The sequence below is a fragment of the Phascolarctos cinereus genome, unplaced genomic scaffold, assembly GCF_003287225.1.
Source record: "Phascolarctos cinereus isolate Bilbo 61053 unplaced genomic scaffold, phaCin_HiC Scaffold_9;HRSCAF=440, whole genome shotgun sequence".
Classification (NCBI taxonomy): Eukaryota; Metazoa; Chordata; class Mammalia; order Diprotodontia; family Phascolarctidae; genus Phascolarctos; species Phascolarctos cinereus.
Genome location: NW_027556402.1, coordinates 7,884,831 through 7,912,216, shown reverse-complemented (window position 1 = coordinate 7,912,216; position 27,386 = coordinate 7,884,831). Strand labels below are relative to the sequence as shown.

Genomic DNA, 27,386 nt, shown 5'->3' with positions numbered 1-27,386 from the left:
ACTTAGAATCTCTTTTACAATATCCCCACCAAATGATCGTCCAACCATTGTCTGAAGACTACTAGTGAAGGGAGAACTGGGTGTGGAAGTCCCAGAGTGCTGGCAAAACATCTAGAAAGTGGGAGGCAAAGACCAGACAGTTATAAGTAGAGTGCTTTTCCTGAAATAGTGGCCCATTGATAGCTCCACTTTACAGATGAAGAAACTGAGGCTAAGAAAGTTTAAGTGACTTATTCAGGGTCATGAAGCTAATGAGTGTCTGAGGGGAAGATTCAAACCCAGGTCTTCCAGTACTTTACGAGTACTTTATTCAGCCAACCTGAGGATGAGCCTTTCCAAATGGAATTCCCTGCTTCTTGGATAACATTTGGACTATCCCTGGGTCTGAACTCAAAGCCTTTCCCACTGGGTTGGACTAGATAGAATTTGACAGAACCATAACTATGGTTAAATGCCAGAAGAAGACTTCTTTAGAGTTTTATAAATACCTCATGGATAAACCTAAGTGATATTTTATGAATCTATTGACTTTCTTTTTTTTTTCAAATTCTTTGAAAATTAGGGGCGGCTAGGTGGCCGAGTGGATAGAGCACCGGCCCTGAAGTCAGGAGTACCTGAGTTCAAATCTGTCCTCAGACCAAATACTTGACACTTACTAGCTGTGTGACCCTGGGCAAGTCACTTAACCCCAACTGCCTAAAAAAACAAAAAAAAATCAAATTCTTCAAAAATTAATAATGTGTTGATAATGAGAAAAAAATGACTATCAAGTCTATATCTAATTTACTACTGTGCAATGAGATTTTAGAAATCCTTTGGTCAGCTGGAGTAAAGCCAGAAAAGGAAGTGGCATTCTAATTTCTCCTTAGTTTAGAATTGAAATGCAAGATGGACAATAGAAAAGTGACAACTAAGATATACTAGGTCTTGATATGACTGGCCTTAGAATCCCAAATTAGCTCTTAGCAGGGCTAGTAATCTAATTATTTGTGGGGGTTGACATTTATATTCCAGCTTCCCTTAAGCATTCCTTTAAAACAAAAAGACTATATTTCATATGATTTAATATTTCAAGCAAATATTTTAAAATTTCTTTCAATTTCCTTACAAATATTCATTTTACTGATAAACTACTAAAGCCTCCCACTTCTATGTTGGTTTCCAACTCAAATTATAAAAAGTCAGTTCAGTAAAGTAGCAGGATACAAAATTATCCCACCAAAAATTATTAATCTTTCTGTATATTATCAAGAAAATAACAAAGAGCTATTCATCACTTTCTTACAATAATTAGCTTGTTTTAAGCCTGAGACAATGTAATGGCCCCTAGGGTTCACATGCCTTCCTCCTTTGAGGCTTCACGTTTATTTTAGATTAAAAGCTATGAGTTCACTCATTAAAGGCAGTGAGGTGGTACAGTGGATAGAATGCTGAGCCTGGAATCAGGAAGACTTTAGTTCAAACTCTGCCTCAGACACTTACTAGTTATATGACTTCGGGCAAGTCATTTAATCTCTATTAGCCTCAGTTTTCTCAACTGTAAAGTAGAGATAATAATAGCACCTACTGTTATTGGGAGGATCAAATGGTATAATATTTGTATAGCATTTAGCACAGTGACAGACACATAGTAGGCACTATATAAAGACATTATTATTATTGTTATTATTATTATTATTATTATTATTATTATTATTATTATTATTATTATATTAACTGCTGAGTCAACATTGTTAGGAAAACACCTATCACGTAGGAAGAAGCTGGATTCACTTTCTCTATTTGCATTTATATTTATTTCTAAGCAGTCCCTGTCATCTTTGTAGTTGAGGCAAAAGTCAGATCACTGGAAATATTTGGGTAACAAAACAACAGACTATGTTATAACGTCTGAGAATAGACAGACACCAGGAGGGGAGGTTGGGGAAAGAGCAGATCTTTTCTCAGGACTTCACTCACTTCTTAAGTGTGTGGACACCCGGGTGGCATCAGTCTGAGTTTCCCACTCTAAGATATCTAGAACCAATGTTTCTCCTTCATATCTCCCTTCCTTTTACTCTTGACTTCTCTTTCTCTTTTCTCTGGTTACTCCTGGGCTACCGAATTTTTCTGGCTCAGTATAACCCCAACATAATATCATTATATTATTATATTACTTTTCCTCTCAGCTTCCAGACAAGCAGAACCTTGGTCTAGTTCTGAAATAGCGAGCCCCCCCCCTTTAAATATATATTTCTCAGGGCACAAATAAGTCTCTGAAACAATGACTTTGATCCATTCAAGAAAATGTACAGATCCTGCTTACAACCAGCTCTGATGGATTAATTCAATAAAGAAGTATTTTTACTTTAAGTGGGATGGGATAATTAATGGAGTAACACCACACTAGATAACAAAAGAAAGTTTATTCAAAATTGCTATGAAGCGTTTAAAATATATGAGAGTTCATTTAACAGGACATATAAAGGAATTGTTTAAATAGTCATAAAAAGTTGTTTATGCAAACAAAAACAAACGATTGGGGAGGAATTAATTATACTTGCATTCTACTTCAGCTTCCAATAAAGGGAGACAATGCTTCCTGTTTCTTTAAGGAGAAAACCCTTTTCCCTTCTTTCTTTCTCACTCTGTCACTGTTAACTATGCCAAATTAAGACTGATGGTAATTGACCTTTCTTTATATCAGTGGGAATAGATGTGAAGGCATTGTATGGGGAATGAACAATTGGGGCATCAGAAGAGGATATTTGGACAAATGGTGGAGAGTTGTTCACCCACAAAGGATGGAGGAAAAAGGGAAAAAATTAGGTGAGGTACCTGGTATGTTTGACTCAGGAGCCTGGTCCAACATCGGCTGCTTCCTCTACCACATTACATGGCTCGCATCTTTGCTGGCATCTCTTCTTGGGCTCCAAGACAGCTGGTACTGAGGCACAGGTGTGGGTCATTATCCAGATCCCTGTTTGAATGATCTAGGATGCAGATCTTGCCCCAGCATGGTTACTGCAGCTTTCCCTTTGTCTCACCTCCCAGCGATAAGAAATGGATTCTTTTTCTTTGTTGCCTCTACAACAAAAGGTTTAATATCAGGTTCCTATGAAGTCTGGGTGAAAAAACAAAAATCTGCTCAGCTACCATAGCTACTTGCTGCACTTCATGGCCCCATGGCAATGTTGTGAGGCAGAGCTATACAAATATTGACCACTGGATTTTTTTTTCTTTGCAATTCCATAGTGAAAGCATAAATTACATCTAAACACCCCATGAAATTATTAGTACATTATGTACAGAAAATATTGTATGAGAGTTTTGGATACCAAAGCAAACAAAAAAATAGGTTATTCTCCTGTGCTGGGATTATCAGAAGAACAAGAAGTTCTGTTCTGAATGTCTCTGAAGAGTGACAAAGTGCTCTGATATATTCTCCTTCATAAATCATCTGTTTTGAAAATCTCTTGGTGACTCTCCTATGTTATTTTTAAAAATAGCCTACTATGGTAATTTTTGATTACTAAGCATTTTAATTAGCCTGTCCCTCCTACTCCCCCACTGAGCAAAAAAAAAAAGAAGCACTCAGTACATAGTCACATAATTCAGAAAAACAAATTCCCATATTAGCATGTGCAAAAATATGTTTTTTGAGCATTTCGAGTTCACCATGGCTCTGACATGAGAGCCACGCTTCATTGGACTTGTGGTTTATCGTTACACTGATCAGATTCCTAATGTATTTCAAAGTTGTTTTTTTCTTCTATGCTATTATTGTGTGTATTATATGTATTATTGTATAAATTATTCTCTTAGTTCTGTTAACTTTGCACAAGTTTATAGAGGTCTTCCTAGTTTTCTCTGAAATTATCTATTTCATCATTTATTATGGCACATTAATATTCCATTACATTCATATATGACAATTTGTTTAGCCATTCTCCAATAGGAGGACAGCACCATGGCTTTTAATGGCTACTACAAAAAGAGCTGCTATAAATAGTTTTTTACATATAGATCCTTTAACTCTTTCTTTGACTTGTTTGGGGTCTATACTAGTGGGTCAAAGGGTATTCACAGTTTTTGTAACTTTCCTGGAACTGTCCCCAGAATGGCTGGACCAGTTCACAGCTCCACCAAGAGTGTGCAAATGTACTCATTTCCCCCTACCCCCTAGGATGGGATACCCACACAAAAGCTGATGTAGTTCTTGCACTCAAGGAACTCACTTTTTAATAGGGAGAGACAACATATCTGGGAGGCTTTAGTTGCAAGTCAGAGGGATAGAACCCATAGTCCTAAGGGTACAGCAGTAATGCAGATGATAATACTTCCTTAATGTTATTTCCATTAATAAACTCTTGTCTATTCCAGATGTCAAAGCCTGTGTTCCCTGGGATAATCTTTGTGAGGGCTGGACTAGAAGCAGGACCAGTGGTCTGAGTGGTGGGACTTCCGTCACTCCCAAGACAATGTTTTTTCCTTTGGTGTCAACAGTTGGTATTAGTGGTGGTGAGGAAGACAAGACCCTTCTCCGTAGTGATTTCTCCCATAAATGATGACTGTGGGACCTGAGGTATAAGCATGGCTAGTGGTTTGCAGGAGGGCACTGCTATGCCCAAGGCTCTCGGGTTCAGGGTCCTGGGCTATCTCCACTAAGTTAACTTTCTTAGCTTACCTGTAGAATAAGAAAAAATAGTCATTGGACTTGCATAGAACATAATACCTCCCAAGTCTGTCTGTGGGTTACTTGCTTCATTAATTTGTGTTTCTATTATTACTACTGATTTAGAGCATTTTTTCACATGATTGTTGATAGCTTAGATGTCTTCCCTTAAAATTTGTTTTTTTTAAAATATATCATTTGACCATTTATCTATTGTGGAATCACTCTTATTCTTACAAATTTAAATCAGTTCAGTCTAGACTGGAGGCTAGCACTGAGTCCCTGCTCTGCTCCTGAGATCAGAGCTCAGTGACCACAGTTTACCTCTGCACCTGTTTCTTACTCAGCACCCATCTACAGCACATGACCAGATCTTCTCTGCCACAAAACAAAACAACCTAGTAACAACTAACATATTTATGCAGTGCTCACTATGTCTGAGGCGCTGCTAAGTGCTTTGCAATTATTTCATTTGATCCCCACAACAGCCTTGGGAAGTAGGTACTATCATTACCCCCATTTTATAGATTAGGAAACAGAGACAAATAGAGTGACTTGCCCTGGGTCATACAACCAGCCAGTGTCTGAAGCCAGATTTGAGCTCAGGTCTTAGGACCATCATTATCCACTGAGCCATGAAGCTGCGTCCTCCATAGTCCATGGTCATTCTAGTGGAGTGGGAGAGGGGAGGAGGAGATATTGTCTCAGAGAAGCAGATTTGGCTTCATACCATTTTTTTTTTGATATTCAAAAGTGGAATCGAGGATTTGACAAGTTGTTCATCACTGACAGCCTTTAATCAAAGGCTGAATGGCCATTTATTAGGAACACTGTCGAGAGGATTCCTCCTCAGAGGTCTCTAGTAGTGTTATAATTCTATAATTCAGCAGAGGACCCAGTCCTTTCCCATACCTTATTCTGGAAAAATAAACCCAACATGCACCATTTCTTTTAGGAATTTTAGATAGTTCATAATTACAGATCCAAGTCCCTTTCTGATGCCCTATCATGGTGTGGAGTTGACATTATTTTCAGAAGCTATGCCAGTACATGACAAGTTCTGGTTTGTTATATGATTATAGGATTATAGAGTTAGAAAAAAAGGGGACCTGAGGAATGATCTAGCCCAGTTCCTTCATTTTACATGTTAGGAAATGGAGAACTAATGAAGCTGAGTGACTCATGATAGTTGCATGGATCGTAGACTTATAGAAAGCTTCAAGCATGTCCTCAACAGCCTGTGTCTGTCACCTGAAGACCAGTGTAATTGAACTTGGAGATTGGTGTTCAGTTATTTCAGTCATATCTGACTCTTTCTGGCTCCACTTGGGGATTTTATTTTTGGCAAGGATACAGGAACGGATTGCCTTTTCCTTCTCCAGCTTATTTTAAAGATGAGGAAACTGAAGCAAACAGGGTCAAGTGACATGCCAAGGGTTACACAGGTAGAAAGTGTATGAGGCCAGATTTGAACTCAAGTCTTCCTGACATCAGGCCCAGTGCTCTAGGCACTGTATTACCTAGCTGCCCTAATATAAAGATGTCTCTCTCTACAATGGCTAAAGAATAGTAAATTTTGTAGACACAGGAACTCTCAGAGACTTTGTACTAAGGCATAGATGGACTGTGATTTGTGTTGCTGGAGTGATTATTGACACTGAAGACATACATGTAGGTCCTCAAAGAATTTCAGTAACTATTCAAATCAAGCAGAACATAAAAAGAGAATAATATAGGCTTTCCTAAGGTAATTTCGATTTCCTAACTTTCGTGGAGGAGATTTAGAATATAGCAGGGATTCTCTCTCTCTCTCTCTCTCTCTCTCTCTCTCTCTCTCTCTCTCTCTCTCTCTCTCTCTCTCTCTGTTTTTAGGCAAGTGGGGTTAAGTGACTTGCCCAGAGTCACACAGCTAATAAGTGTCTGAGGCTGGATTTGATCTCAGGTCCTTTCAATTCCAGGGCTGGTGCTCTATCCACTGGCTGCCCCAAGAGGGACTTTTGTAGTCTCCACATGCTCATTGTTGCCAATGAGATTTTCCTTATTGCAATCAAATCATGAAACCTTGCAGATACCACCAAATGGGATCCATCATCACTCAAAAGTAGCTGGTTTAGCTGTCCCCATAGGAAAATAAATCACATGGGTATGCAGTTGGGGGATAACATGCATCTGGAGCAAACATGAGGTTGAAGAGGAGGAAGAGTACAAGATGGAATGACTTCAGAAATTGGAAGGTAGTTCAAGCCTTATTACTCTTTTTTCCCTTTATTTTCAATCTGTGTCTGATGTGAAGCTCCATGAAGATGAGTGACCAGGATAACACCATAACCAGAAAGTTGAGAGTTAGAACTTGCCCTCAGTTCTTCTGCTTCCTCCACCAGGGTTCATTCTTCTAGACCATTCAGAAAAAGCAAATTCCCTAAAATATGCTTCAAAGGAATGGAAAGAGAGTTGAACAAGTCTTATACTCTTTCTGTTTAAGTACATAATGGTTTGTAATGTTCTAAGGGAGATGGTTGTTTTTCTGTCCTGTATTTCCAGGGCCTCTCTTGATCATCTCTCAGATAAAGCCCAACTTAGTCATTGGCATGGATCATTTCCTCCATTGAGTTGGAAAAATACAAATCCCATCTACACAACAACCACCAATACTGGCACCCAGATACTGTCTGAGACTTGGAGGGGGGGTCAGCACTTTAAAAAAAATTAAACCACATGAAAGGCTCTTGTGTTCTTTTATTTTGTTTTCAAGTTGTTGTTGATTGCTTGGAAAGCCACCATTTCCAGTCCATTGCTTTCTAATTCATTCCCGTCCAAGGTGTTATTTTGTATGGGCAGCACTCCTGCGCTACCCTGCCATGGCTGTTGATTACTCCGTAATTAAGGCCCCTATGGCGAGGAGAGAAAGCACCCCTTTCACAACACTTCCTTATTCCTTTAGGTTTTCATTCCCATTGGAACATTGTTTAGACTTGTCCTTTGGAAAGCCTTTCACTGGACTCTTTTGGCTGTGAGGTTGTTTTCTCAGAACATTCTGAATTTGGGGACCAAAGCAGATGCCTTCAGCTAATGTGCTATTGAGACAAGAAAGATGATGCTAAACAAAACTCACTGCAAAAGGTGTCACCAGAGTGGTGATTAATGCTCCCTTTTTCAAGTCTATACGCTTTGCTCCTCCACTGAAATCCTTCTCCGTGGTGCAGAAGTCACCCAGAGTTCTCAAAGACATGCCAAGAGAGCACAGGCTTTGGAAGGATGTACACAGTGCCATGGACTCAGAGTACAGATCTAGGGGTAGATTGTGTGTTTTCATTTAGGGACCAGCTGAGTTTTGTTTGGAAAGGTTCATTATTCAAATGTGGCCATACGGTATTCTTTCAATCACTATAATTCACAAAAGCTGTCTGGAAATAGACATCAGTGAATGTAGATTTCAATGTACGTCACAGTGAAAGAGTTGATTAGGGGGAGTCCCTGAGCAAACAGACTAATTTTCTAATCAAGTTAATGAGATTACTGGGTATGGAACTTTGTCTAGAGAGTCATCTAAGGTGCATCTCTTCATAAAGTATGCTGACTGTTTTTTATACTAATTGAGTTTCAGAGATTAGGGTTATCTCCCTATGGTTACCTTCCTAGGAATCAGCTGCCCTCCTCCCCATTCCCCTATAAAAATGAACTCCCAGGCTTCCTTTTCCAGTTTAGAAAGACAAACAGGTTCCCAGCAGTAAGGACATACATTCTGGTGTGAGGGAGAGCACAGCAGAACTTTTTCCATACCCAGGAGCAGGTAAGTAATTTGTTGCAAAGAGCACGACAAGCCACATGCATTTATCCAGGTATTCAGAGAGGAGAGCGCCTGGATCTTAGGCTTCTGTCTTTCTTCTGCTTTTTTTCTTACTTTTTGAAGCACAGGTCAGAAATCAGAGACCTGACAGTGGATTTCCCCAGCTCAAGAAATGATAGCAACTGGGCCACTAAGAGATTTCTTGCAGAATGACATAGCAGAAGCAGGTATATGTATGCATGGTGTGCCCAAATTGAAGAGTTCTCAAATTTGAGAATTCTGGGATTGGATTTTTGAATGAGAGAAGTAGCAAAAGGGATTTACTCATATGTAGCTTCCTGGAGAAAGAGGAAAAATCATCTGTGTATTTCCTATACAACATCCTACTTGGAAAATAAAGACAGGAAATTATTCACTGTACGCATGGTGGAAAAATTGCTTTTTCAGCACTTCCCAAATTATATTTACCTTCTGGGGGAAGTTAAACCACAGACTTGCACTATGAGTCTTGGAGGAAGTGTTATGGACCCTGTGGGAGAAAGGAGTTTCACCAGAATACCAGGGGATTGCCCTCCTGGGACTTACCTAAAGTCTAGTTCCCTTCTGGCAGAGCCAATGAACCATTTGAATGCTTTATACTTTTCTTGGTTTATGAGCTTCTGTGAATGCAATGCATCTTTGGCATACTTGGGGTAGGGGTAAAATAAAGTCTTTCCTGTGCCTAATATGCATTTAATTTCCTGAGTGCTTTGTGGGAGATGGAGACTTCTTTTACCCACATTTGGGGAAACCGAGGCTCTCCGATTAGGAGTATTTCTTGATGAAATTTCACAGGGAAGCAACAAACTAAAAATTGGAAATTGATCTGCTTGATATCAGGCCCTTTGGATTGGACCCAGTCAATGGGAGCCCAGAGCCTTGGGGCCTATTATCACTGGTTATAACAGAATCTCAGAAATTTAGAATTGGAAAGGACCTCAGAGGTCAATCTAATTCAACTCACACATGAAAAAGAATTCCCAATACAACACATCAAATAATTGGTCATTCTTCCTTCGTGTGACATGTTCAGCTGAGGAGGACCCACTAAGTGCGGGGGCGGCCATTTCCTTTGTAGTTTGCTCTTTTCTTTGGGAAGGTTGTTATTACCCCCCACATCAAACCTAAACTTCTCTCTTTGCAACTTCTACCCATTGCTACTAGTTCACCCCTTTGCTGCCAAGCATAGGAGATTGAATTTCTCTAACCTTGATAGATGACATCCTTTCAAATAACTGGGGGCAGACATCTATTATGGCACCCTTCATGCCTTTTCTCCTCCAGGCTAAATATACTGAGTTCCTTCAGCCACCGACTCAAGGGTCTTTACCACTCTGGTTGCACTCCTCTGGATGGTCACTAGCTCATCAAAGTTCTTTCTAACCAGTGATGTCCAGAAGGGAACTAATTGGTAGAGAGAGACTATTAATTATTGTTCATTCTTCCTTCTCAAAGAGGGCTAATGACAATCAGGAGTGCAATGTCTTGATTTGCAAGTGAATTGGATTTGAGTGAGGCATTCACCAGCCTCACTCTCCTCCACAGTCATCAGAGTCCAGTGGCAAGACAGAGACCTAGATGATTGGCGATGGCCTAGGATACAATGGGAGATCTTGGCCTTTTTAAGATAAGGTCTTTCTCAGGTCACAATTTGAGGCAACATCTATTCAGTAATTAAAGGCTAGGTAAGAACTGAGGCAAAAGATAGCCTAGTTTGATTTCATAAAAGAATCAGTCTAGAAGGAGAAGATGCTCAGAGTTTCTAGCCAGAACAGAAACTATTTGAAACTACGTGTCTCTTAATGCAACTTCTGATTTAATGGCTAGAGGGTGGAATATTAGAGTCCTCCCAATGCCTTCCTTTATAGAAGGCAGAAACTGGACTTTGGCTCACTCTACTGTGTCTGCTGCTCTGCCTGGTTTCAACTTCCCAGGACAAGATGCCCCCATACTAGGTATCCCCTGGCATGCCCCACCCATTTCCTGCCTTCTTTTGTGTGTTATTTCCCCCCCTTCTCCATCCATTTGATTGTAGGCTTCTTGAGGGTAGGGACTGTCCTTTTTCACCCAACACTTAGCATGGTGCTTAGCACTTATTGTTTCTGTTCAGTTGGTTCAGTCATGTCTGACTCCCCATGACCCCATTTGGGATTTTCTTGACAAAGATACTGGAGGAGTTTTCCATTTCCTTCCCCAGCTCTTTTTATAGATGAGGAAATTGAGGCAAAAGGGTTAGATTATTTGCCCAGGGTCACACAACTAGTAAGTATCTGAGGCTGGATTTGAATGCAGGAAGATGAGTCTTTCTGACTCCAGATCCAGTATTCTATCCACCCATCTGTAGGCACTTAATAACTGTTTATTGAATGGTATTGGACCCAGAACGCATTAAGTCCACACCTTCCCATCCTTAGCCCCTATTGCCATATATGTTCTATCTTTTCCTCCTAGAATTTCAGCTCTTTGAGAGCAAGGACTGCCATATTTTTAAAATATTTGTATTTGTATCATCAAGGCTTAGCATATGATAAACACTTAATGCATGATTTTCTTTTTTCTGTTGATTCTTTAGCTTGTTTGACTGCCCATCATACTGCAAACTCATGTTTACCTGGCACATAGGAAACAAGCATTTATTAAGCCCCAACGATGTACCAGTCACTGGACTAAGTTTTGGGAATACAAATATAAAGAGAAAAAATAAAGCCCAGGTCTACTTTTGAGGAACCTCAGTTCTAATGGGTGTAGACAACACACAAAAGGGAGAGGATGGGGCCCCCACCTTGGGGCTTGGTTTTGAAATTCACAAAGTCTGGAGTAGAGCTGGAAGGGAAGTAAAAGTTGGTGGGCCAGGTAGATGCCCCCAGAGAAACTCACCAAAGGGAGACTGGGTTAGCTGTCTCTCCCATTTTTGTATAATTTGCAACCCCAGTGGAGTACCAAAAAAGCCACAACTGATTTTGATCTGTTGAAGTCAATGACATTTTAACATGATAATTGTCTTCAATTTATTTTATTTTAATTCTTTTAACATGACAAATGTCTTATTTTTGTTTTGTTTTTGTTATTTTAACATGACAATGATTTGGTTGATTGAATTCATTACTTACATTTTATGAATGGATGGCCTAAGAGCCAAAATATACACCTTGAAAGATCCAGTGGAACTTGGTAGAATTAGTTGCTTAATATCTTGTTGGCTATCGCTAAAGATGTTCCTGAAAACAGATGACTTCTCTTTGGAGTGGTCCTGCAAAGAACCATGAAAGTCAAATCATTCTTAGGGGAAGCAATATAATGCAGGGTGCAGTCAGGGGTGTGCATTCAAATTCTAGTGATGTTACTTATTACCTAAGTGAAGTAAGTCACTTCATATCTCTGGGCCTCAGTTTCCTTATTTTTAAAATGAGAGGGTCTTATAGATAATCTCCAAAGTACCTTATGATCTAGATTTATCTGCTCATTTAGAAAATATAAAATTATATCTGCTAGACATAGTTACTTAAGGCTGCATGGTCACTTGGCTGTATACCTAGAACTCAAACCTGTGTGTACTGACTCTCTTAGTACAAAGCTGTTTGGACTCTGGACTCCTACCATACCACCATTACTGTTGACTCAAGAGCTGAGATTCTAAAATTTATACTTGGTATTCTCAAGATGATAGAGCTTATGGAGGGACCCTCAGAAAGCATTTTGTCCAAGTGATTCATTTCAGGGAAGAAATGGAGGCCCAGAGTTGCCCTAGGTCATGTGGGGAGTTAATGAGTAGAATTACTAATGAAACCTAGGTTCTCTGGTTGTGAATTCAGAAACCATCTCCTTCCAAATGTTCAACTACCATCTGCATGTATATGTCACAAAAATCTATGTGTTCATCTCTGCCCTCTGCCCTCTGGTCCGTGTCTATCTTACATTGCCTCCAGCTGGATTTCTTTTTGCTATTTCAGCTTGCACGTGGGAAGGCAGCTGCTTTACTTCAGGACCCTACCCTGGGCTGACCTTTACCTACCAAGGTAGTTAGGGAAGACCTGTACCAGGCTTTGAAACCCATTGCAGAGTGAGGTTAATCCTTCCATTATCCCAAGGAGCCAAAAAGAATCTCCAGGCCACAAGCACTACTGATAACCCCCAGATGCAGGATGAAAAGAGGAAATTGCACCAAGCCTGAACTTGTTTCACAGATAAAAGAACACTTCAATAGCCATGGCTTTCTTTTGGGGTAAACACATCTATTTTAGAGTTTCTAAATGTTTTTAATGAGCAGATTCAACACCCACTCCATCTGAAAGCAAACACAAGACTTCAAGAGGCTTGTCTGGGGATACATGGACCCAAGGAAATGGTATGCAGTATTTTGGAGGACTTCCATCTCAGCAACATTTGGAAATTTTAATGAATATTTTGATTTCATGTGATAAAAGGGAAAAATGTGTAAACTATGACATACATACCAGATCTCAAAATGTTCCATCAGAATATCAATAATACTCTTTGGAGAATGAAGCAAAATTCATCTAGGGGTCAGTGTATAAAGGAAGAAAAGGTCTGTTTGCAATGTGAGTTAAATAGTTCTCTGGCCTGGGTCTGGTTAATGTCATGTCCTTCACTTCTGAGAATGGTCTTCCTAGCTCATGCTTTGCTTGTGAGCAGCTCCTGGAGTGTTTTTGCCTTAAAAGACTTTGTTCATTGTTTAAAAAAAATTCGATGACCTTCCACTTATTCTAGATAATGCTGGTTCATTGAAAAACAGCTGCCAATCTGTCATGGCACTGGACAGATGGACTCAGAAGAATAGCACCCAATGGCACCAGTTTGATTACAGAACAAGCACTACACCTTGTTTATTTCCAAGAGGTCATACAATTTCAGGAATATCTCTTCTTATTTGTATTTTTCTTAACTTGAAAACAAATCATCAGCATCAGTAACAATAAATGTTAGGAGCAAACCACGTGCCCAAAAACATCTTGCAGGGGGAAGTACAAATGCTAGGTAAGACTGTAATTCCTTACAGGAAAATAGAAGGGGAAGGGGATAAGAGAAGGGAGGGGGGAGAGATAGAAGAGAAGGCAGACCAGGGGAAAGGGTATTCAGAATGCATGCCATCTTGGAGTAGGGAGAGGGGGGAGAAATTTGGAACTCAAAAACTTGTGGAAGTGAATTATTGAAAACTAAAAATAAATAAATTTATATTAAAAAAAAAGACCATAATTCCTCATGTAGTCACAACAATGTTGTACAACTCTGCCTCACTGAAGGTACTGTGATGAGAAACTCAAATCTGGAGGGCTCATTATCAGATTTAAATCCAGGTCTGCAAGGTGTGTAGGCAAAGCATTAAGGACAATTAAAGCCTTACCTAAGAATCTTCATATCTGGCACAACACTGAACTGTATTCATCCCAAACGAAGGCAATGCACCCTCCAAGCCCCCATGGGCAAGAGCTGCTGCTGGGGAGGGGAAAGGTTGGGTTAGGGCTGCAGCAGCTCACAAGTGAACATTTGATGGCATACTATTATAACAAATTCTTGCTGACTAGGTATTAAGCTGTATTGTTTCTTCATTCTCAAGGAATGCAAATGATATTAGAGACCTCTAAATTTGTCACCCTGGGGTAAAGCCCCAGTAATATTGCCCTGGTTATGGCTCTAACTTTTACTAAGAACTTGCCCTTTTAAAAGATGACAAATAAGCAATTTGTAATGTTATACACATTTAAGATTGAGTGGAAATAAGCAAAAAATGATAGCATTACTTGGGCCTTCCTTGAACCTATGGCCCTCAAAATTTGCATAGAAATATAATCCTCTTAAAAAATAATGTCTTGGGGGCAGCTAGATGGCACAGTGGATAGAGCACTAGCCCTGAAGTCAGGAGGACCTGAGTTCAAATCCAGCCTCATACGCATAATATTCACTAGCTGTGTGACTATGGGCAAGTTAGGGTTAGGGTTACCCCCCCCCCCAAAAAAAAAAGTCTTGTTGTGGCCTTTTTTTTTTTTTACCATTACAATTACTCCCCTCTCCTATCACCATCACTACTGAAACCTACTTTGAAATAAGGAAAAACAACTAAACAAACCTATCAACAAAGTAACTTCTTCTGACAACCTATGCAACATTCTATGACTTTATCCTCCTGCCTCCCTAATGAGAGGGGAATTAGCATCCGCTCCCAGGACCTAAGACAGATCACTACATTCATTATTAGCTCAGCTTCTTTGCAGTGTTCTATTTTTCTTTACATCCACTCCTGACTTCTCCAACATAACACTCCCACTATTGCCCAGACTTTCTCTTGTCATCAGTCTCTTCCTATTTACTGACTCCCTCCCTGTATATGGGTATAGTGGTATTCCTCATCCTTAAAATACCCTTACAAGATCGAACCATACTCACCAGTTATCATTTGTCTCTTCTTCCTTTCAAGGCTAAATTTCTGGAGATAACTGTCCATACTTGATGACTTTCCTTCCTTTTTCTTTACTCTCTTTGAAACCCTCTGCAATTTGGATACTGACCATATCATTCAACTGAAACCGCACTCTCCAAATTCACCAGTGAGCTTTTTGCTTTTTAATCTGAAAGCATCTTCTCAAGCTGAATACTCCGAGGACTATGCATCATTCTAGACTGCCAAACACCCCCTTCTTCTCCATCATAGGCTCATGGGTTCAATCATTCCATTGAGGATGATTCCAGATCTATATAACCAGCCCTATCACTCAAGAGAGCTCTAGTCTCACCTTTCCAGTGGCTTTTTGGACATCTTGAGCTGGGTGTCCCATAAGCATCTCAAACCCAATGTGCCCTCGTATTTCTTCCTAACCCTCCCTTTTTCTGACTTCCCTATTAATCTTGAGGACATAATTATCCTTTCAGTCACTCAGCTTTGAAATCCTGGTGTCATCCTCCTTACTTGCCAAATCTTGTAATTTCTTTCTTTACAAAATTGTTCAAATAAATCTTCTCCCCACTCACATAACCACTACCCTGCCCAGTTCAGGCCCTCATCATTTCTCATCTAGAATATCTCATTAGCTCTCTAGCTGGTGTCAGTACCTCAAGTCTCTCTACATTCCAATCTGTCTTTCACTGAATTGCCAAAATGATATCCCTAAAATGAAGTCTAATTATGTTCCTTCAATACTCAATAAATTGTGTTTCTCTGTTACTTTCAAGATTAAATGCAAAACCTTTAATTTGACAATTAAAGTTTTTCACAATTGCCTCTTTTCAATCTTTTTACATTCTACTGCACCCTATGAACTCTATGATGGCCACATGGTTCCTTGAACATGAAGCCACATCTTCCGTTTCTGTGTCTCATGCCTTAGATGCTCTCCGTTCCAGCATTCCACCTCTGGCTTTCTTCACTTTTGGGAGGATTTTCCCATTACCCCTTAGTTCTCAGTTGCTAACAGCAGCCACATTAAGGTTCCAACCCATTTACTTTTATCTTATCTTATATGTTTTCATTTATATGTTATCTTTCCCATTAGAATGTAAGCTCCTTCAGGGCAAAGACTGCTTTTGCTTTTTCTGTTTATTCTTAACACTTAGAACAATGTCTGGCATGCAGTGAATGCTCAATTAATCTTTGGTGATTGAAAGTATAAATGATGTTTTCTGTGACACACAATGAGCTAGGAAGAGGAAAAAGCAGGCAGATTCCCTAAAGTGGGTTTTGGAGTAGAATTAACCCCAAACAAAGGACCAGGGAAGATAGAGTTGAGAAATTTGACAGAAATAGGAACACAGGGTAGAGGAGTGGAAAGGCACCATCCCTTCCCCTGACATCTCGCTTAACAAAGGAGAAGTGTTTAGGTGGCCTGAGTAAATTCTATTTAAGTCAATTTCAGACTATGTGGGGAATCTATTATCTGCTTTCCCATCCTCTGTAATATTATACTTATGAATATGGCACAATCAAAATCCCCCATGCTGGCTGTCTCAAGTCTGGACTGAAGCCCAATTACACTTATCTGCCAGCCCCAGAACTGAGGGGAAAAGTGAACATATAGGCAACTCTTTGTTTATTTTTGTGCCTTTCATGGTGCAAGAAATGAACCTCTGGAATCAAAGGACCTATGTTCAAATGCTTCTTTTGTCACTGCTTTTGTGACAAGCCACTTAATTTTCCTGGGCCTTGGTTTCCTCATTTGTAGTGAAGGACTTGAAGTAATGACTTCTATGGCCATCACTGGTAACCGGTTCCCTACCTATCTTCCAATGTTAAGTAAATGGTGGTAGTGGCAGAATGGATGTTCCTAGGATTAGATGTTTCTAGGTTACGAGCCTGGGTGGCTGGAAAGATAGTGAAGTCCTCACTGGTTTGGAAGAAAGGAGGGTTCCAAAGAAAAAATAATGAGTTTAGTTTTGGACATGTTGAGTTGAAGTTGTCTAGGGGACATCTGATTCAAGCTGCTGGAAATGGGAGACTGGAGATAGAGAGAGATTAAAAGTGGATGAATTAGATCTGAAAATCATGTGCATACAGAAGATAATTGAATCCATGAGACCTGATGAGATCAACACGTGAAATAGCATAGAGGGGGAAAAGATGAGGGACTAATCCTATGGGACAACCTCATTTAGCAGCACCCTCATTTGTTACCTGAATGAACATCCAGCAAAGGAGATTAAGGAGGGGTCAGATAGGAGGAGAACCATGGAAAAGCCATGTCATGAAAACCAGGAGAGGAGAGAACATCTAGATAGAGAGGATGGTCAGCAGAGTCAAAGGCAGAGGGAGAGCAAGATCAATGAGGATTGATTGATAGGTAGTTTGTTGTTGTTGAGTCTTTGGGTTGTGTCTGATGCTTTGTGACCCCATTTGGGGTTCTCTTGGCAAAGACAATGGAGTGGTTTACCATTTGCTTCTCCAGCTCATTTTACAGATAAGAAACTGAGGCAAACAGGGTTAAGGGACTTGTCCAGGGTCACATTGCTGGTAAGTGTCAGAGGCTGGATTTGAACTCAGGGGTATGTCTTTCTGACTCCAAGCCCAGTGCTCTATCCACTGTACCACCTAGTTGCCCTGATATATAAGAAATTCCTTCATTAGTGTGCCTTGATGGGTTGACTATCCCTGGACTAATGGAAGCTTTTCCCCACAGTAGACTTGGGTATTTTTTTTTAAACTTTCAATTCCTGCATTTATTATTGCTGTTCAGTTGTTTTAGTCTAAAGGGAAAATAATAGAAAATATACCCAGCAAGGGCTATTAAATCACCAGAATTGCTTTGATTTGTAGAGTATTTTAGATAGGAGCTGCTGTTAGAGGACCCATTATTTTTATTATTATAGCAGGGGTTTTTTTTGAGGGGAGGGGTCAAAGTGGCATTTGGACAGAGAAGAAAGTAGGATGCTTCCCCTTGGAGAGTCCCCAAACTCTTGTGAGTGGAGCCATTACAGTGACTTCATCTCCATCGAAGTGGTACAATGGCTAGTGTTGGGGACCCAGAGTATGGAAAATCTGAGTTCAGATCTAGCCTCAGATACTTACTAGCTGTGTGACACTGGTCTAGTCACTTAACCCTGTTTGCCTCAGTTTCTTATACTTTGTTTCCTCAACTGTAAAATGAGGATAATAACAGTACTATTCCCCAGGGTTGTGTGAGGATCAAGTCAGTTATTTGCATAGTGCTTGGCATAGAATAGGTAACAAATGCTTGTCCTTTCCTTCCAGTCACCACCTACAGATCCATCCCTGAGATGGGGTTTCCATGCGCATGCATGTGCAGAGGAGTCCAATCAAGCTTCATGTGACTTCTGCTCACTGACGTCCCCCCTGCTGCTGAATAATGCTGCTTCTTATGACCAAGCCTTTGTGAAAACATCAGATTCACATTCTTAGCTCACTTTGGGAAGTTATGAATCAGAAAATTGAATTAATCAAATGAAATTAAAATGGAATTAATTAAATGAAGGAGAAATGCAGATTTTTATAGTCCACAAGTTTCTCTTTCATTTAATTGATTTCATTTTAATTTCATTTATTAATTAAACTAAAATAATTTTATCTAATTTATCAATTTGATTAAAATAGTTGATAGAATTAGGGGCTGCAATTTCTAGAGCCCCTGGTCAGGATGACCACACTCAAACAATTCTGGTGGCTTCCTATTGCCTCTATAATACAATAGAAGAAACTTGTAACTTTAAGTTTTAAAGCCCTACATAATCTGGTCCTGACCTATCTTTCCAGTCTTATTTGAAATCATTTCCACACCCTGCTCTCCTGCCAAAGTAAATTTCTCACTCAAAACATACCATTTCCCTTCTGTGAGCCTTTGACCTAGCCAGTCTCGATGCCTAGAATGGACTCCTTCCTTACTTCAGGGTTGTAGTATGCCTATTCCTTTAAAATGTATCTCAGGGACCATTTGATATAAGAATCCTTTGCTCACTTCCACTCCCTCCCTGCCAAATATCCTTCCTCCCTCCCAAACCTTGTATATATTTGTATTCATTTTACCTTATGTTTACCCTGTACATATATATATATATATATATATATATATATATACATATATATATATGTATATATATATATATATATATGTGTGTGTGTGTGTGTGTGTTTATTTACCTATCTATCTCATTAAACTCTAAGTTTCTTACAAATAGGGATTGTTTCATTCCTTGTACTTGCAGCCCAAGTGCCAGGCACATAGCAGGCACTTCAATACTTGTTACTTGGCTGACTGACTTCAACAAGGAATCTATTTTCTCTGTCTTCATCATTCTTTTGGTATAATATGCCTTGTAATCTTTTTCTCCAGCTCCCTACTCCCAAGAAAGAAATATAAAAATCAGAAATTATTCTGATTGACTGCCAGCATTCAGTACTAACCAGAGAGGACAATACGCATGAATAACCATAAATATTAAAGTGCGATCAAGTTTTTGATTTAACATGTGCACTCTACAGGGTGGAGAGAAAAAGTCGAGGAGAGAGACAGGAAAATCACTTTCAGTAAGAGTTTTCCCAGAGGGAAAAAATTCTGCCATTAGTGGCTACAGACATGCTTCTCCTCTCAGCCTTAGGTTACTCAGTTGTGGTGGGCAGAGGGAGAATCCCAGCAATGAGCCTTGTTGACTTTTCAACACAAATGCTAGTCACACATTACATTTCTAACCCCAGGCTCTCTAAGATTTGATTTCTCTTTAATCTGTGGAAAATAACAGCTCCCCTGCCCCCAATCCCCAACCTAATTCACAGGCTTCATTCTCATCCTACATATCTCTTTGGTACAAGGGGTTACATTATTACTTAATGAAATAATAAATATAAAAATCAATTGTCTTAATATCAGTTTTCACATGGTGAGAGGGGGAAAATTGTATTTGGCAGTTGTTTTTCCTTTGTTTTTTGAAGAGGACCAGTGACATCATGGGGTGATGTCTTGACTTGCCCAGGAATTGGATTTAAATAAGGCAGAGCTACATAAAGTCATCAGCCTTACTCTCTCTTCCAGAGTCATCAAAGTCCAGTGGCAAGACAAAAATCAAAATAACCAGTGATGACCCAGGATGCAGGGGATGACCTTGGCATCTTTGATGCCTGACCAAGGTCTAAGTGCTCAGCTGCTTTCATGACCATTGGAACAAATTATTTTCATCCATTCATTCCACAGGGGAAAATCTTCACATGCTTGGGGGTAGACATCCCACTAACTTACTGATTAGTTTGAGGCCTGTGAGTAATTTAGGAGTAGGGAACAAGTAAAAGCTTGGCTTAGAGGCAAAATGGATGAACAAAGGTACATATATTTGAAAATAGTCACTCATTATCAAAATTCTCTCCCCAGCCCCATTTCAGAACCCACTCAGATCCTTTCCAATGGTGCCTTGTCTCCCACCCTGCATTCTCAATTGCCCCTGAGATTACCCTTTTCTAACTACCTCATGCAATGGGAAGTTCCATCCAGTATGTAGCTATCCTTCTGTAGCTCAAATTCATTAAGCTAGATCCTTTCTTGTATTGTTATGCAATGGGGAGATATCTTCCACCCACAAATTCAGTGCCTACTCCATACTACTCCAACATACTCACCTGATGAGGAGATGCCTCACTTCCCCATATCTAACACCCACTTAGATAGTTCCTTCCTAATGTACTTATCCACTGGTGAAATATCCTCACCATCCTTTATACATAGTACCTACCCAACCATCTCTTTTTTAGTGTATTTACTACTTTAAGGAGAATATACAAATGTCAGTATTTTAAGCAACACAAATTAAAGAAAAATAAGAGAAATGGGAACATTTCCTATTTCAATTCAATTCAATGAGCAACCGTTAAGCTTTTAATATGTGCTATGTGCCTTAGATTAAAAGGGGGAAAGCACTCCATGCCCTCAGGATGATGAGTTTCTAATGACAATTGAGGACAGGTCTTATTGATATTAGATTTCATGTGGGATAGCAAATGATTTGTAATTCTGTTTCATAATGGGTATTCTGATGACCAAAAAAAATCTTAAAAGTTTGCCCCCAGATTTTTCCTTTAAAAGTTAAAAAAAGAATATTAAAATATTTGTACATGTAATTGGTGGAAAATAAAATAGTATTTAAAAAATAGTATGAAGACACAATTTGCCTATTAAAATGTTCTTCCTTTTGCCAATGACATTTCTGCCTGAAACCAATTTTTCTTCTTGTACTTCAACCTAAAGATCATATCACGATAGCTTGAATGCTGAAGCAGTTAGGAAAATCCAGCTCTCTTTTATGAAGCCAGACAGAAAGAGCTTTGCAAAAATACATAAAAACAATCCCACTCTTATCACCATTTTTTAAATTTTAGACAATATAGTTAGTTCTATTCTTTAAATGCTTCACATTAAAATATAATGAGTTTATTATATTTAAAATGTTTTAATAAATGTTGTTTTAAAATAAAAAGCTTGTCCAGTATGAATATCAGTTTAGAGAGAAAAGGGGTCCATTAAAATTTCTGAAGGTTTTTTTTGTAAATAATAGCCAGAATTAACTTGCTAACTGTATTCAAACTTTCAAAATATTTTCTTCTAATTACCAGTGTTGTCTCTGTTTATCCTGATATTTATTTTGCTTCCAGCAAGTCAAAAAACATGAAAGAAAAACCAGCACATTTTTCAAATCTAGAAAAAACACACATCATGATAGATCTTGGAGGGGGGGATATTAAAGACTGAAAGGGCTTGCTTTAATGTTGACAAAAGATTTGCTTAATTGTTTCAGAAGGAGATTCTGTCTTTGACTTCATTTTAGGGGCTTCAGAATCTGTCAAGTAACATGTGGTTTGTGTTGATCTCACATCAATCCAATTTGTTCCAGGTCTTATATTTGTGACTGTGCAGCTCCTATTAACATCAGAGTAGGAGCCAAGGAGGGAAGACAAAGATCAGGATCAACATTATGGCTTCAGGAAGTAGCTTCTCATTCTCAGCCCTTCCGGTAACCCTGCTTCTGCCCCATGGTGATGCCTGATCTGAATGTGACCCTTGCTGCCTCCCAAGCTCAGAGAATTGGAGCCTAAGAGCTCCTGCTGACAGGAACAGAACCCTTTCCTCTAGCATGCCCTAAAGAACAAAAAGACTTTGAATGTCCCAGAGACCACATTCATTGTGGAGCAGAAACTCTTGTGAGAGGGTCTAAGAACTAGGATTAAGAAGTGAATAAGCATGTGGAATTGGGATCAGGTCTTTCCACAGAACAAATGACATGATAGAGAAAAGATAGATGAGTATGGTCAACATAGCCATCACCACTGCTGCTGGCCCATCTACCTAGTGCAGAGAGAGATGGGATTGGGAAGAGAGAGGCTGAGGAAGAGATTTGATCAGATTCTGGTGAGTAGGAGGAGTGAGGAGGAATGATGATAGACACAGAACAGGAATAAAGAGGGATGGCCAGCCATGGCTGGTGTTGAGAGTGGCTGGGCTCCACCAAGGCCAGATGGGATAGCTGAGGCTACATACAGTAAGAGGTGTGTACAATTAGTGGTAAGGTTCTCCTGCCCGAGAATTCATGTAAATGGTGAAGTTATTTTTTCTTTTCTTCCCTCCCTTTTGGTATAAGAGGATGGATGTCAAATCCAATTTTTTCCCTATTCTTTATGATTGTTCATAATTTCTTATTTGTTTAATATGTAATACTAATTTGTTATAACTTCATTTGTGTTTCCTTATTTGTAAATTTGGAGTGATCAAAGAGAGAAAGAGTGACTGATTTTGGTACAGAGGTGAAAATGAATTATTAGTGAATCTACATACCAACTCGGGTCTTGGGAGAGATGAGAGAGAATCATATTGATTTAGTAATTTTAATAAATGCTGCTGGTGGGTAAACCTGAGTCCAGTGCTCTCACCCTTAGGGGAAAGTTGCCATTGCTGTTTGGGAGGAAGGTCAGCTGGTACAGCATGATTCCTTCTCTATTGCTTCCATCCTCCCCCTCATAGTCCAGTACCACTGGACTCCTACCTATTCCATCAGCAAAATCCTACACCTCTCAGCTCCAGGCATTCTCTCTGGATGCTTCCCATGCCCGGAATGGACTCCCTCCCCTATTCTAATTTTTGACCTCCTTGGCTTCCTTTAAGTCCCTACTAAAATCTCACCTCCCATGGGAAGCCTTACCCATCGTCCCTTAATTCCAGCACCTTCCCTCTGTTCATTATTTCCTATTTATCCTATGTATGACTTGCTTTGTATATGTTTCTTCATATGTTGTCTCCCCCTCCTCAGATTATAAGCTCCTTGAAGGCAGAGACCACCTCTTGCCTCTTTTTGAATTTCTAGGGTTTAGCACAGTACCTGGTATATGGTAGACATATAGTAAATGTTTGTTGAATTGAATTGAATCATACATCCAAAGAGAAATCTCATTGTTGGGGTGAGGTTAAAGCTGAAGACTACAGAATAGGTCCAGCCCAGAGAAAATAGTAAGAGAGTGATTGGCTAAGGTGGTAATGTCCACATTCCACAGGTGGGAGCACTCCGTAGGAGGAAGTTCCTCTCCTGTTTATTTTTATTCTCAATCAACAAGCCTCACAGTAAAGGGCTCCATTTCTTGTAATTCTTACTCCTCATGATGTCTCAAAGGGTCCTCCTTATTTAAAAGGTGTTGCTTTGGAAATCCTGCATGTGCTAAAAGAGGTGATTACCAGAAAAGACTGATGGCACCTTTCAGAGTCAGCTCTGAAGACAGAAGTAGAGCCCACACTCTCCACTGGTCTGCTGGTTCCATTCACATACATATATGTATGTGTCTTTTATATAAATATATATATGTATGTGTGTGTGTGTTTGTGTGTGTGTTTATGTGTATATATGTATATATATACACACACATATGTATATGTATATGTATGTATATATGTACACACATATGTATATGTATATGTATGTATATATATACACACACATTTATATATACACACACATATATAAATGCATATGTATATATCTATATATAGATATATGGAGAGAGAGGAAGAGAGAGAGAGAGAATACAAACATACATGCAAAATAAGTCACAAATCAAACTGCTCATAAAAAGCAGTTGTTGTATCGAAGTAAATTAACAGACTATAATACACTGTCTTTACTCCTGATGAGCATTTCTTCACAACTTTCTAGCGTGAATTGTTTTCTTTCAAAATTTGGCTTAACTTGAAAGAATTCTGTAAGTGATGTAGATTAAAATAAGCAAAATCAGGAAGACAATATCCACAATCACCCCAACAATATAAATGGAAAAACCAAACAACTCTGTAATTACAATGACCAAGTGTAGTCTGAAAGAAGAACTGAGAAAATACATTTAGATTCTCTCTGTACAAAGTTGGAGAACTAAGGATGTAAAATAGTGGATATATTGTCAGACAGGATTGTTGCTAACATTGACCATTGCATTTGATCAGAGTTGTTGCTTGTACGTAAAAGAATTACATATACACACACACACACACACACACGCACACACACACACATTATTGCAGTAATTATGTAAGTTCGGAGAAGACATATGTATCAGTTCTCCATATGTGAATTCAAGAAGTTTATCCTTGTTTAGTACCTTATCTTTTTCATTCATGCTAAACTTTTTGTTTCTCTTCACCCCTGTATTTGTGCTCCAGTGCTTCTCTGCAGCTCTGGCCTTTTTATTGAGAATGCTAGAAAGTCCCTTATTTCATTAAAGATTCGTTTTTTCCCCCTATAGCATTTATACTCAGATTTGCTGAGTAAGTTATTCTTGACTGTAAGCCCATATCCTTTGCTTTCTGGCATATCACAGCTCAAGCTCTTTACTACTATGTTATGATGTTTGCTAAATCATATGCAATCCTGACTGTGGCTTCTTGATATTTAAATTCTTTCTTTCCAGCTCCTTGCAGTATTTTTTCTTTGATCTGAAAACATTGGATTTGGGTTCCAATTGGAATCTACCTCCATTAGAGTGCCCTAAAATGGGCCTGGAACTTTCTCTTACCTTGGTGTAAAGCCTGTCTTTGGATACTGGAGTAAACTAGGTTCAGCACATTCTTGGTCTAGCCTGACTCCATTCCCATTGTCTGCAAACCTCCATATTTGTCCTCCTATGCTATGTTGCTCTAGACAAACAACTCACTGTGACTTTCTGCTCTTCTCCATCAGGAATCAGCCTGGTGCATTTTGTAGGTCTGTTTAGGGTGTTTGTGAAGCGGAGCTCTCCATACTGTTTCCTACCACTCTGCTCTCTTGACTTTGCCTTTCCAAAAGCATTATTTATGACGAGGCAGTCTCCAGTGGATAAATAATGAAAGGAAAGGAAGCATTTTTCAAAAGAACTGAAAACTATTAATAATCATGTGAAAGATTTTTCCCTATCACCAACAATTGGCAGCTGGTGGTACAGTGGATAGGGCTCTGGTCCTGGAGTCAGGAAGACCTGCATTCAATCTGGCCTCGAATATTTCCTAAATGAGTTAACCAGATCATGTAACTTAACCTCTCTTTACCCCAGTTTCCTCAACTGAAAAAAAATGTGATATTAATAACACCTATCTTATAGGGTTGTTGGGAGCATCAAATGAGTTAATATTTGTAAAAAGCACCTAGAACAGTGCCTGGAATATAGTAGGCATTACATAAATGCTTTTTCTATCCCTGTTTCCCTTCCCCTAATAACGATAAAAGCAAATAAAGAAAACTCCAACAACTTCCTGTCACAACCCCACAATTGATAAGAATGATAAAAATGAGAATAATCAATGCTTGAGAGGTTGTAGCAACAATGGGTACTTTGATATGCAATTTGGAATTATGTGAAGAGACTAGAGTGTCTATACTTTAATCAGAGATCCCATTGCTAAGCCCAAATTCCCAAGGAGCATAAACATAGAAACAAAGATGTTACATACACACCAGAATAGTTGTAGGAAGAATTTATGTAGTAGCAAGGAACTAGAAACAAAGTAGAGGCCCAAACATTAGAAAATGGCTAAAGAAACTGTGACATATAAGTGTTATGAAATGTTATGGTATTATAAGAAATTACAAATACGAAGAACTGAGAAAAGCATGGGAAGAAACATGAACTGATACAGTAGGAAAATAATCAGGTAGGAAAATTGTATGTATAATGATTCCAACAATGTAAACCAAAGGTCAAAACCAAAGAAAACTGAAGGTTACATAATTATAGTGATCAGTTTTGTTATTAAAGGAGAGACAAGAAAATGCACCATTCTCCTTTCTTTGCAGAGGCTGAGCAATGTGGGAATGCAATATCTCCTATGCTATTATTAGCTTGGTTGACTGTTGACTTGATTCATTAAATTTGCTTTCTTTCTTTTTAAAAAAAATTCTTTGTTGCAACAGATGGCTGGTTCATTGGGTAGGGGAAGAAAGGTAAATATTTGGAAATGGTGATAGAATAAAAACAATAAAAGAACAAAAAACTATATCCTTTATCATTTGTCTAGTGAAGAATATGTCTTAATCTTTTAGATTTTTATCACTTCATCATAGATTTTGGAGGTCTGGTTTTTATCAGAGATATTTAATAAAGTTTTTTTTTTCCTAGTAAGTATTATTTTCCTTTAAGTGCATTTGCGTTAATTTTCATTTTTCAATGAGGAAATCAACATATGAAGAAGGTGTGAGGAGTAACCACCGTCAAAGTAGGAGGAGTCAGAAAGTGAGGGAAAAGGGAATATGGAGAAAAGAGGCTAAAATTACCAACTGTTTTATCAGGAAGAAAATTCCATTAAAAACCTAGATGGGAAATAAGGAAATCAATAGAGAAGGCCCTAAAATTAGGAGGATTACTACAGTGATCTCAAAAAGATAACAAAAGTTTTGTAAATAAATATTACAAGAATAAGGAAATTGAATCAATGTTTGATGAAACACAAAAGCCTGAAGAATATCAAGAAAATGTAAAACAACATGTTTGGAATGATTCATATAAGAAATTGAAAACAGCAGAGTAAATTAGAAGAGAATGAATTTCAGAAGTTACGTCTTGCACTGCAAAAAATAAATAACAGAGCAGAAAAAAATTAAATCAACTATGGTGATTCTTTCCAAGGAAGGAAAAAAAGTAATTGATTTAGAATAAAAAAAATACATACATGAAGGACAATCTCAAAAGAAAGAAGCAAAAATATTATATTAAAAGAACACATCATCTCCATGCAGGCAAAAGATACTGACCTCAAAGACAGGTTGTGCAGAGACAATGTCAGAATCTTTGGTCTCCCCAAAGAACATTACAAATTACTACAACAACAACATGAACTACTACTACTACTATTGCTACTACTACTACTACTACCCACCACTACCGCCAAACACTGTGAAGCAAAAAAAAAAAATTTTTAAGTACCCAGACCATCAGGATACAGAAAACAATGCATGGCTCAA

The 27,386-nt window shown here is 38.8% G+C and overlaps 1 long non-coding RNA gene across 1 annotated transcript; it reads right to left on the bottom strand.

Moving 5' to 3' along the window:
* Positions 1-4,223: 4,223 nt before the first annotated feature.
* On the bottom strand, positions 4,224-13,927 carry LOC110223013 (uncharacterized). Its single transcript, XR_002328555.2, has 3 exons — positions 13,843-13,927; positions 11,591-11,730; positions 4,224-4,666 (listed from the first exon to the last, which is right to left on the bottom strand). It is a non-coding gene; the product is annotated as an uncharacterized LOC110223013 (long non-coding RNA).
* Positions 13,928-27,386: the final 13,459 nt, after the last annotated feature.